Here is a 10619-nt window from a genome sequence, read left to right as displayed (position 1 = left end):
AAGCTAAACATTTGGCTTTTCTTAAGATTCCCTTGTTTACACACCTCCAAAAATTGTCCTAGATGCCATTTGTGAAATGCCTTGTATCTCTCTTATGATACACTTAATATTTATACCTTTTTCATCTGCTCCTCATGCTCAGTATTCCCAAGCAATGTAGATGTATAAAGGAAAGGGACAGCTTTAAAAAATGAGTAAAACCTGTGAAATATCATTCATAGGGAGTTAATAGCTTGGGGCAAGAGTTGTGGTGGTCTTCACGGAAATAAAAATAAATTCTTTAATCTATTTAAAATATTAAAATAAGTAATAGAATTGAAAATATGTATGTAAAATATTAAAAATTAACCATAATCCAACATTTGATGTATAACTACTGTTAACTTTGTAGTATATCCTCTACTACTCTTTTGATACGTACCAAAAGTCTACCCATCCAGAGGTAACCTCACCTAACTTTACATCTTATTTCTTTATGATTTTAATTTGCATATTTGACACTATGGAGGCCAAGACCAATATATTAATCTGTAAAAATAATAATATTTAGTGGATCTAAAAGAAACTTGGTAAAAGATTCACAGTAGAAGGTTTATTATTAAATTATTTATTATTTAAATTATTATTATTAAAATAAAATCTAATAGTTCATTATGAGATTTGGGATTAGGGAATAATTACTGATATTTCTTGGCAATTAAAATGACATTTCTGTTGCACATTTTGTAGATAAGTAAAACTTTTGTGGGGCCTCAGTCAGTTAAGCATCTGACTCCAGATTTCAGTTCAGGTCATTATCTCACGGTTCCGTGAGATTGAGCCCTGAGTCAGGTTCTGTGTGTACAGTGTAGGGCCTGCTTAGAATCTCTGTTTCCTCTCTCTCTCCTCTCTCTGCCCTTCCCTCTGCTTGCTCTCTCTCTCTCTCTCTCTCTCCCTCTCAAAAAATAAATAAAACATGAAGTAAAAAGTAAAACTTTAAATTTGCATTCCTTAAATATAAATATGTTAATTATTTTGGCTGTTGATAGAATAATATTTGTTAAACAATCATGAGACATGAAAATATGAAAATATGTCATATTTATTGTATCAATAAAGAAATGGCTCAAGAAAACATTTTACTGAGAAAACATCTCAAAAAACTAATCAAGAAGTGAACTTTTCTTCAATTAAAAACGGCATCTATAAAAAACTACAACTAGTGTCATATTCAATAGCGAAAGGAGGACTGTTTTTTCCCTAAAATCTGGAACCTAGTAAAATTTCCTCTCTCCTTATCCAGTATGGTACTTGAGGTCTAGCCAGTGCAGTCAGCCAACTGGACAAAATAAAGAGACAAAAAAATACCTGGTTTTAAAACTATACTATTCATAGGAAATATGAATATATATAAAGGAAATTTTAAGAATTATACACACACACAATCTATGAAAACTAATGAGCTCGGCAAAGACTCAGATAAATATACAAACATCAGATGTATTTCTAGCAATAAATAATCCAAAATAAATAAGAAAGCAACTATATATCATAAATCCATAGCATCAAAAAGAATAAAATACTTAGAAACATATTGAACAAAAGAAGTGTAAAAGAAGTACACACTAACTCAAAAAACTTGCCTGAGGGAAGTTTTTAAAAGATCTAATTAATGAAGAGTATGGTGTCCATGAATTTAAAAATTCATTATTATTAAAGATAGGAATTCCTGATCTGTATAGATTTAGAGCAATCTTTATCAAAATCTAAGCAGCATTTTTCAAAAGTTACAAGCTATTTGTAAAATACGTATGGAAAAGCAAAAGACTTAGACAATCAAAACACTCTAAAAAAAAAAAAAAAGGAAAACTTAGACTAACCAAAAGTTATAAAAAGGAATGACATTAGCAACAATGGCAGGTAGCTTCGATGGCTCATGTCGCCACAAAAACAGTGAAAAAAAAAAAGAGCATAAAGTGTCAGAATCAACTTTTTGGTACTCTGGAAAACGGAGAGGTTTAGAGGAACCAAGGAAATGCTAAATCAAGGAAAAGCCACGTTTAAAATGGTAAGAGTTCGCAGCATTTCTGCTTATCCAACACCACTGCACATCCCGACTCACCAGCGGTCTTGAAGACAGCACCCCAGTTCCCAGCACGTGACCTGGCTCCTGACCAAGCAGAGCAGATCTCAAAAAATTGCATTTGTCCGTTTTAATCTGTCTAGAGGCTGCCTGAAGAATTGATGCAGGGTACTTCGCTTTGTTACATCTAAATTGGAATTCTCTCAGGGAGGAAAAGGAGCTATGCTGAGGGTACTCCTCGAAAACGTTGAAAGATGAATATAACCTCTCTAGGACAAAGGATTCCAGTTAAGACAAACAGTACTGGAGGAAAAAGCTGAGCAGATAGTCTTTGGAGGAAGTAAGGTACTGAAACGCTCCGGCACTCCCTGAAAAACGCGGGCCGCTTGATTTGAAAGCTGTGCGCATGCACGCCACTGGGCGCATGCTCAGAAAAAACCTGCGAAGAGCTAAGGTTTTTCCTGTGGCGGATCTTTGTGCGGAACCAGCGGGGTCAAGAGCGCTAACTGTGGAGAAGTAAACAGCGAACCCGAATGTCAGAAGAATACCCTAACTGAGCTGGTCTGCAAAGACGAGAAGGGTAGGTGTTTTCTTACTTTTTCTTTCTTTTTCTTCTTCTCTTCCTCACCTTCCCCCCTCCTACTCCATTTTTTTTCCCCTTTAGCTCCAGGCATTTAACGAAACCTCAGTCAACAGGCAACTTGTACTTGTTGCAGAGCTTTCTTTTGTTCCAGGCTCCGTTCAAAACTACTGCTTTTCCGGTCAGTCAGTAAATGGGCCAGAGTAGCACACCGCTCTGAGAAGTATGTTGCCTGTAAAATTTCTAAGAGCCATTGCACGTGCGTGCCTGTGGTAGGAGGGGCCAGATACAGCAACTTCTCCATCACCTTAGAAGGTAGAGTTTATTTAACATGCCCACACAACTGGACCTCTAGAAACTTCAAGGAGGTGAGAGGCCCCTGAATTGTTGGATTTCTTTCCCATCTTCTGACACACAAGTGTCTTATCAATATGTCTAACCTAGTTGTACTTCCTGATTACTAGGTCTGATTAGCATAATAATCATCAATGTAAAGGACCCTTGTGATGTCTTGTGGAAGGGAAAGGGGATCAAGATGTCTGTTGACTAAATTATAAGTCTGGAGAGCTGGTAAATCTGAGGTATTCTACTCTCCTTGCCAGCTGAAAGCAAACTGCTCTGGTGGTAGAGCAAAAAGCATTTTTCAGATCAGTAGCTGCATACAGGGTACTAGGGGATCAAGTAATGAAACCATGTCTACAACAGCAACTGCACTTTGAGACACCACTTGATTAAGGTTACAGTAATCCACCGGCATTCTCCAAGATGAATTTGTTTTCTGAACACACCAGATAAGTTACTCGAATCAGAGTATGTGGAAATCATCACCCCTGCATCGTTCAAGTGCGTTGATGATGGTGGCATCAATCTCTGCAGTCCCTCAGGGAATGCATTGTTCCTTTCAGTATATTATACTTTGAGATAGAGGGAATTCTAGTGGCTTGCATTTGATCTTTCCTACCATAGCAGCCCTCACTGCGGGTCCTGCAGCCAATGTGGGGATTGTGTTACAGGGTCCAGTAATCCCTTTCGCCATTGTACAAACACCTTGATAAATGACCACTTTTTTACCCCCTTTGAAGAAGGCTGGTAGAACCATAAACATTGCAAATTTTTGTGTATCAGCGTTCTTCCTTAAGGTGACCTTAACTCATCCCTTAATTTGTGGGATTCTGAGTCTGAAAATTGGCGCAAGTCTTGGAATTGATTGAGGGGGCTGTGACTGTCTTTTTTTGGTAATTCAGGTTAGACTTCTGTTTACTAGCCCTAGAACTCTTCTGCTTACACACGTCAAGTAAGGATTTAATAAACTGTGCATTTATATATTTTCTATGTATACAATGTTAAACTAGCCAACATTATAAGACTTTGCAAGACAGTGTTCTGATTAGTGCCTTGGTTCTATAGTTCATTAGCATAACCATACCCACCTTAACTTTGGCAATTAAGTGCAGTCACTAGGGAACTGTTATCCAGGCTCCAGTTATTCCCATTAAGTTTTAGGGATTACAGTTTGATGGTAGTAATTTCTAAACTAATCTCTAGCCTACAAACAAGAGCCACCACAGAGGTTTTCAAGGATGCCAGGGCTTCCCTCACAGATAGGTTTTTCATAGTCAAGGTGGAAGATGTATCCTTTGAACCTTCCAGGGGAAGTTGAGCAGATCTACATAGGTACAGTCTAACATTACAATATCCCTAGTGTCTGGATACCTGCCTCTACATTGTGCCAAGGCAATTTTAGCATTTTAACTTCATTTAACCTAGGCTGTGTTTGCCCTTTCAGACAGACCCTCAAACTTAAACATCAAATCCAGAATCTTCCCTTAGTGGCCAATTTCAATACATTCAGCCTGACTCAACTTTCATTCTTTCTGTCATGATTGAACATCCTTATGATCCAGTTCCACACATGTTCCCCAGATTTTATTCTGCATAAATTGTTCAATAATCCAGTTACTTGGGAGTGTGGTGCTCTTTGTCATGAATCAGACTTTGCATCTCACCTTGTGGAGCCTGCTAGGATTTAAGTCTAGTTGTAGTTTAAAAGCAAAGATTGATGATAGGGCTAGGTCCTGAGAAGAATCAGCAGTGGCTTGGTAGGTAACTATCTCAGGAGATTCAATTACAGATTCTTTAGGCAGAAGAGGGTTAGCCCACACAGGCAAGGGAAGAATAGCTGCTTCTACTGGCAAAGAAGACTGGGCAGAATTGGTGGGTTCAGTATCTCCAACTTCATCAAAATCTGCCCATACTTCCTATTCCAATTTTCAGGATCCCATTTCTTCCTAATCCATAGCTTGACTTTAGCAAGAGCTATACTATGTGGTTGATAATTCAGTTTGTGCTGTCATACAACCACTTGCGGGATTTCTGGGTTTGATTATCAGAAATTCCAGAAATTTTCAGTTACAGCAGATAAGGATTTCTTTCAAGGCATATAGAGCTTTTAGGTCGTTCACGCACAGTTAGAGCTGGGAATTTGGAGCCCTGAGCTTTTTGTGACCTACTTTCTCTTCATAGGAGCAACCAGCCAATTCCATTATATTCCTTAGTTTGAATAAAATATTCTAAGGCAGTAAATATGTGATCGTGCAGAATCTTGCTTTCTGTACGTATTTGATTAGGAGTATTCAGTGACAGTATTTTCATATTGCTGTTATCACACTCTGTCATAGACTATCAGTGCCCTCTTGATTACTAGAAATACAGTCATTAGTACTTTTAAATCTAATCAAATTGGAGAACCAATTCTATCCCAGAACCAATTCAGGAAACTTACCTTTAAGATTTTATTTCTCTAGGACTACTTCAGTTACCAAAATATTTATCAGTCAGGACTCAGCCAGAGAATCAGAACAAATAGGGAATATATTGAGATAGTTATTGCAATAGATTGACTTATATGATTGTGGATTTGGCTAGGCAAGTGTGAAATTCCTAGTGCAGAACATCAGGGACCCTTGGACACAAGCTAAAGCTGCTGTCCACAGGCACATACATATTTTCTTCAGAGAAGGCTCAGCTCTGCTCTTTCAACTGATTGAAGCAGGCCAGATTATTAGGATTATTCCCCTTATGCAAGATTCCCCTTATGCAAGATTATTAGGATTGTTGCATATTCCCCTTGTGCAAGATTATTAGGATTATTCCCCTTACTTAAAGTCAACTGATTATGGACTTTAATCACATCCACAAAATACCTAGAGTAGTGTTTGGTTGAATAAATGGAAACTGTAGCCTAGCTAAATTGACATATATGCAAAACGACTATCTCCTATTGTAAATGTATATATAAATACATATATATATGTATATACATATATATAATTCATAGAATCTTAAACTTTTTATTTTTATTAACATTTCTAAATTCTTAATTTTTTAAAAATTTAAATTTTAGTTTTAAATTTAAAATTATTAAAATATTTATTATTAAAAGAAAGTTACCATGCATATGTCAAATTTATTTGTAAAGTAATGGATCCTTTGACTTTTGGATCAAGAATAAGATAAGGCTAAATGCTATCCTTATTTAAATTTGACTTTGCTGTTAAAGTTTTAATTGATACAATAGATTTGGAAGTAGCAAAATTAAGAATGATTATAACTAATTTGGTTTGAACACCAGATAAAATTTGTAGTTGGTTGTATTTAGAGTCCATATTATGTAATAAATATCTATCATTGAACAGTAGCTTACATGCAGCACTGGATGCCTATATACCTAAAATCCACTCAAAGTGCTGCACTTCCCCTTGAATTCAGTCTAGGGCATACGTAGAGTGAAATCCACTCTGTTTAAATTACTTGTCTCTCTCTTTTCCCACTTTTTGCTAAGAGTGTAACTAATTAATAACAATAAAGCAAATGAATCTTTAGATAAAGATACATTAGGTCATATCTCAGTCATTTTTATGTTTAGAAAAATTTTTTATGTGGAATTAATTTAAAACTAATATTGTAAAGAAAAAACCCTCTAACCTCTCATACTACTTTTCCCCATATGCTGTATTTATATTCCAGAAAACTGCAGAGCTAGAGAGGTGGCTTGCAGAGAATGATCCTACTAAGAATGCTGGAGGAAAAGTACTGAGTAGCAATTGATCATTGACAGTTTCTCTATCTGTCCCCCTACCCTGGTGGCTCCTCACAAAGAATGATTTGAACTTTACCTCTGAGTCAGATTCAGAATCACTGTGTTTTTCAAAAAAATAAATCTCAATGTGTTTGATACGATTTTACTTTGTTGGTAAGATTTCACAGACAATTCTTATCAGCAAAATATTTTAATTTCTGGTAAATCTATTAAAAGAGGTGAGTCCCTAAATTATAAATGAGAAAACTGAAGCTTAAGGAAAAATGGCTAAATATTTTGAAAAGTAGTAATATAAAACTAATATTTATAAGAAACAGAGTATATAATAAATTAGTATTTACAGAACATGACCTGTTTATCTAAAATTTATCATTGTTTAAACTAATATGATTCTTTTGGAGTAAGAGCAATCATATATCACCTCTTTTGGTATAAATCTGTGGTTTTGGTCTTTTTCCTTCAATAAGTATGTGTGATATGTAAAAGATAGAAAATAAAGTGTGATATAAATTTTAAAAATTATTACAGCTATTTTGGAAATTTAATTATAAATTTAAATATACATTTAATTATAAATTATAAATTCAGTATAAAGAAGGGAACTGGACAAGTCAAAAAATTACCAGCTGATATAGAGTGTTGGCATGTGTATATCAGTCTCATGCATTGCATTGAGAGTCTATTACAGAGATTTTTAAAATGTATTCCACTGATCCAGCAAGTCTTTTTAGCTTAATTAAATAAATAAGATATGCATAAAACACATATAAAAAGAGAGTTATTATAGCACAAGTTATCTAGCATAAGTTACAACTTAGCCAGAAGAATTTAATTTTTCCACAAATAAATACTTGTGTAAGTATTTACTGACTTTTTTTTTTTAATCAGTGAACTTTACTTAGACTTTTGAAATTTAAAGACGTGACCTCCATGTAGTTTCTCAAAACTTAATTTGTAGATAACAATTAAATTTATTATATTAAAATAAAAATATTTTATGAATATATAATCTAATGGAATACTGTTAAAAAGCTAATCAAAGAGAATACAATTCACAGAACACTACACGAACCACAATATTAAATAATATCAATTCATTTTCACCAATCTCAGTTTTTAATCCTCTCAAATCATAATCCTCTCAACTTTTTCTTTTTTTGCTTTCTCCTTAGATGGCACTTCTCTTCTCAGAGAACTATTAAATATTATTGAGGCAGCTGAGGTGTCAAAAAGTCCTGCCTGATTTAGACAATTTATGTAACCGACTCCACGTTATTTGGGAAGTTATTAAATAATTCAAAACATTCCTAAATTTGGCTTACTTCCAAAAGATTATAGTGCCAATCATGGTGATTCATTGGACCACTAGCTGATCAAGAATTCTGGAGTTAATAATTGAATGATCTGGAAATAGTTTGCCTAGTAAAACTGGGAGAGGAACATAGAAAGATGGTCAGTCAGTTACCGTTTTATTTGGAATTTTTATCTATTTCATTGAAATGGATACATCTAAAGGGCTTTATCAAAAAATTTAAAATGTCTCAAAACAAATATAATACCTATGAACAAATATTTACTCTTACTTAGATGAATTTTCCGTAAATGTATCAAATTACCCAGTAATGGTAATCTTTGCTCAGTCCTATTTTTTCTTCATAAAGTATTATTTTGCTACTCTTCTTAGAAATTATTATAGTATCACTTTTATAATGAATATAATTTTACTTTGTAAACTGAAAAAAATGACTGAAGATTGTAAAAGTAGTCTTTCTTCATCTGCATTACTCATCATTTTGAGGGATTGAAAGTGGCAGAGTAATGATACACATCAAATGAAAGATCCATGGCTGCTATGAATATTTAACTCTAAAAGCTAGAAAACCTGTTCAGGAATATTTTTTTAGCTACAAAGTTCATAAAATAGTTTTATTTTATACAGGTGGGAATACATGGTAGCACTAACAAGAGCAAATTAGGATAAAGCAGAAGATACCCTCTGCCATAATTTGATACACACGAAAGCAGATCTAGAAAAGTATAAGATTTAATAAAAATAAGATCTCAGTGTCATCTTTTGATAGTATGAAAAATCATAATAATAAAACTTGCATTTTGAGTGTATAATATGTACCTGAAATTATATAATATTAAATTATTTTAAAGCTAATTTGATAAAACAATTCTAAAACATAGTGTGAAATTACACCTAAGGTTATCCTTATAGTTGTTATAGTTATTATAATATTAATAGCTATAGTTACTATAATTTTGAGTTCTTAAATGAACAGTGCATATCTAGCATAGTAGAATCTTAAATATTAAATATCCAAAAAAAAAGTACACAGAAGTTTAATATGAAAAAGTAAAAACCAAACAGAGTTCTCTGAAGTATTGACTAATAGTGTTATGAAAATGATGAATTTACACTAATTTTTTTAGCATAGTCCACTGTAGTACTAACAGCTAGCACACCAAGCTATTTAATAATGATTTATAGAATGTATGAATTAAAACACTGGTTTAGAGATAATTATTTTCAAATTGGATTTGAGCCATATTACATTAAGTAATTTTCGAAGCCCATGTTCATGCATTCTTTAATCATGTTATTCAAAATTTATTTAGCAAACATAAAATGTGGACTCTTTTAAGTTAGGATGACATTAAAAATTGAATAGAATATAATTGTTTACTCTAAAACATAATGCAAACATTAGTGGGTATGCAGATGTATTAGTTCTGTATGGCTGTTATAATAAATTGCTACAAACTTGGTGGCTTAAAACAACAGAAATTTATTTTCTCACAAATTGGGAGGTCACATGTTTGAAATTAAGGTGTCACCAAGGCCACATTCCCTCTGGAGACTGTAGGAGATAATCTGTTTCTTGCTTCTTCTAATGCCAGCAATTCTTATTTTATAGCTGCTTCAATCCTAATTTCTGCCTCCATCTTCACATTCCTCTGAATCTTGGTTTCTGTGTTGAAATAACAATATATGGAAAGATGAGGAACACTTGGAATAATAGTTGTATTTTCTAATATAGGGAATACTAGAAGTGGAGTATTTTTAGAGAAGATCAAGTTCCATTTGCTTCTGTCGAATTAAGATTTATTTATGACATCTAGGAAGGGATTTTAAGTGTGTCATTAGATATTTTAGCCTGGAGATAGAGGTATAAATGTGTGGGTTGTCTGAGTGCAGGTGTTAATTTAAATCATAAGCATTTTGGTATTCTATATTAAGATGTAACTGTGAAAGTAAAGTGACCCTAAGGCCAGCCTTGAGGATCAGTTAATAGTTAACAGAACACAAGTTTACAAAGAATAGAGAGAAGGATGGTAAAGAGAATTAAGAAAGAAATAAGGGAAGTTGAATATTAGAGGAGACAATGGGATATATGGTTTAAAGGAGGAAGTGACAAGAATTGTCTAATGATGCTGAGAGGTCAAATGAGATTAGTAGTTAGCCTGGCCAGTGGATTTAGAAATATGTATGGTATTGCTGTGATTACAAACAATACCTATGGGAGGTAAGTGGAAAAATCAAACCAAAATACTGAATGGGAGATTAAGAAGTAAAGATAGGAGAGGCAACTGAGTGGCTCAGTTGGTTAAGCGTCCAGTTTCAGCCCAGGTGATGATCTCATGGTTCGTGGATTTGATCCCTGAGTCAGGCTCTGTGCTCACAGCTCAGAGCCTGGAGCCTGCCTCGTATTCAGTGTCTCCCTCTCTCTCTCTGTCTCTCTCTGTATCTCTCAGAAAAAAATAAACATTAAAAAAATTAAAAAAAAAAAAAAAGAAAGAAGGATTGGAAATACAAACTTTAAAATATGAGAAGGCCAGAAAGGCTGTAATTGAAGCAGTATACGAATTTT

General features: G+C 34.0%; 1 protein-coding gene across 2 annotated transcripts in view; it reads left to right on the top strand.

The window, feature by feature from the left end:
- Nucleotides 1-2493: 2493 nt before the first annotated feature.
- The window catches only part of LOC144615073 (uncharacterized), a 430524-nt gene continuing 422398 nt past the window's right edge, over nt 2494-10619 (top strand). The window contains exon 1 of one of the 2 annotated variants that reach the window (XM_078441574.2): nt 2494-2642. The gene's annotated coding sequence lies outside the window, so the exon portion shown is untranslated. The remainder of the gene's footprint in view (nt 2643-10619) is intronic. The other variant, XR_013553458.2, reaches the window with a different exon arrangement.

The sequence above is a fragment of the Panthera onca genome, chromosome F2, assembly GCF_046562875.1.
Source record: "Panthera onca isolate mPanOnc1 chromosome F2, mPanOnc1 haplotype 2, whole genome shotgun sequence".
Classification (NCBI taxonomy): Eukaryota; Metazoa; Chordata; class Mammalia; order Carnivora; family Felidae; genus Panthera; species Panthera onca.
Note: the sequence above shows the minus strand (reverse complement) of the source record. Positions and strands in the feature narration are given on the sequence as shown.